This window comes from Chanos chanos, chromosome 13, assembly GCF_902362185.1.
Source record: "Chanos chanos chromosome 13, fChaCha1.1, whole genome shotgun sequence".
NCBI classification, from domain to species: Eukaryota; Metazoa; Chordata; class Actinopteri; order Gonorynchiformes; family Chanidae; genus Chanos; species Chanos chanos.
The window spans coordinates 4,865,001-4,867,500 of NC_044507.1; the positions used below are offsets into that span (position 1 = coordinate 4,865,001).

At 45.5% G+C, this 2,500-nt stretch overlaps 1 protein-coding gene across 1 annotated transcript in view; it reads left to right on the forward strand.

Annotated features, from left to right (window-relative positions):
• Nucleotides 1–2,500, forward strand: part of cpne8 (copine VIII) — a 34,626-nt gene that overhangs the window by 9,897 nt on the left and 22,229 nt on the right. The gene's annotated exons all lie outside the window — the stretch shown is intronic.

Consider the following 2,500-nt stretch of genomic DNA (forward strand, 5'->3'; position numbering starts at 1 on the left):
ACTCTCCAGATTCACTCTGCGTCACTGTTGCCCAGTCTTGCTCCTGAACGCTCACGACTCTGTAAAAATTTTCGGATTCTCTCTCTGTGCTCTGGCACACCTGCTCCTGCTAATCAAGGGCTTGGTAATTAGCTGGTGAATCAGGCAGATTAGAGCGTGGAGAGATCCTGCCGACCTGCAGCAGCAGGGCTGAGAAACACATCTCAACAACACAACACAGCAAAAAAATAAAAGTAAAATCCTTCTTTCCGAGTCTTCATCCTGGATCAGTGTCATTTTCCTTAAATCTTACTTCAGACGACGAGTGAATTCAGCACTGCTGAATTCTCAATTCAATAAGCATGTCATGTTACAGCCATCCAGAGTAAAAGATTCCAGGCACGCGAACTGGCATGGTGTTTTGAAAATGATATTTGGTGGTTACTGTGTTATTTTGAAGCGAGTTGAAGGCTAGCAGCCATTCGTCAGTGAAGGTGTGAGATTATTCTGGTGGCGTCATTTGCTTTTGTTGCAGGTATTTAAAGAGTCGAGTGACTTAGGGCGTTTTACAGCAATAAGAAAAAAAAAAAAAAAAAAAAAAAAGAATAGGGTGTTTTGTGAAATCCATTTCAGCTCTGTAGGAGGAACACTGTTTTGTTGAAATGAATAGCAGTGTCTCGGGACGTGAAATCAGCCAATCGGGAATAAACTATAATGACAACAGCAAAGGGTGTGAGAGCATACACACACACACACACACATACACACACACACACACATACACGCACACATGCAGAAGAACTGAGGTAAAACTTAAAGGATTTCATCGAAATAGGTCAATAAAAAGAATGAGAGCGCATGAGAGAGCGAGAGAGAGAGAGAGAGAGTGAGGGAGAGTGAGAGAGAAAGATAAAAATGTGAAGACAGAGACATAAAGAGGAAGGTGGACAGTGAGATAAATATATTAAAAAAAGGGTTGACACAGTTGTACTGTATGTAACATAAGTATACACACAAACCCTCAGTCTCTGAGCCCTCACTGCTCTCCGGGCTGGTTTAAAGAGGCCCAGCACCGTGCAGACCTGAGGGGGGCTCAGGGGAGGGCCCAGGTCCGTCCACGCTGTCCTCTGAGCTCCAGGTTTGGCCGTACTGTCCTTTGCTGAGTGCTTGTATCTGAGCTGTGCTGACGACTGCGGTCCAGTCACAGAGCATTAGAGCGCCTCAGTAGTCTCCACAGCCAAAGGTTTCAGGAGCCCCACCACACTACATTTACAGACATTTCTTATGCTGGACTTTCTTCTCTATGTGTGTGTGTGTGTGTATGTCTGTGTGTGTGTGTGTGTGTGTGTGTTTCTGCATGTGTGTGTGCATGTGTGTGTATATGTGTGTGTGTGTGTGCATGCACCTTTCTGTTAGAGAGTCTATGTCTGTAGAGCAGTATTTTATCTGATCCTGTGTATTTATGTTGACATGTCTGGATGTTTTCATCTGTGTGCATGTGTGTATGAGTCTGTGTATATGTGTGCTCATCCACATGTGTGTGTTTGTATGTGTGCGTGCCTGAGTGTGTGTGCATGTAGGTGTGTGTGTGTGTGTGTGTGTGTGTGTGTGTGTGTGTGTGTGTGTGGTCTCGCTGCATACTCTGTCTGTGAATAATGTATTGTGTGAATGCAGATAAGAGGAGAAAGCAGCGGGTAAGAAAGAAAAGCGAAAAGCTCTCAATAGTCTGGAGATTTCTGAGATTTCCTCTGACACAGGATGAATGTCACATCTCAGTGAATTCTGATATATGTTTCATACATATTATCATTTCTTAATCTGCGACGTGTGTCCTGTACGGACCAAAGCAAACATGGTTAATGTAAATACAGGAGACATTAGTGTAGTCACAGGGGAACCAGAGAAGCAGGACGCTCATTATGTGTGTACAGGTCGTGTGTGTTCTTCATGCTCTGATCTCTGATTTTCAGGCTATAATGTGTGTGTATGATGATGTGTGTACGATGTCTTTGAAGGGTGACCAGGAGGTCACCATATGTCCACATGAGCTCAGCTGCACAGGATGAAACCTTGTGCGTGTGTGTGTGTGTGTGTGTGTGTGTGTGTGCGCGCGCGGGGGGATATATAAGAGAGAGAAAGAGAGAGAGAGTGCGTATGTAGGGGGACTCTGTGTCTGTGTGTGTGTGGGGGGGGGGGGGGGGGGCAGCGAGAGAGACTGTGTGTACGTGTGTGTGTGTGTGTGTGTGTGTATGAGATAGAAAGAGACCATGTGTGTTTTGGCACATCTGAGCCTACAGTCTGAAATTCACATAGGCACACACTGATTTAGCCTGGCTGACTAGTTCACAGTGGCTACAGCTCTCTCTGGGGTCTAGTCCCACCAGGCAGTGTGAGCGCTATTACACGGCTGAGGGAAGATATTGGGCTTTTTTAATTAGGCATATTTTTACACACATCCAGTGGAAGGTATTGGCTCAGCTTTCAGAGAGAGACAGAGCCCTCGGACAGCCAAACAGATGGT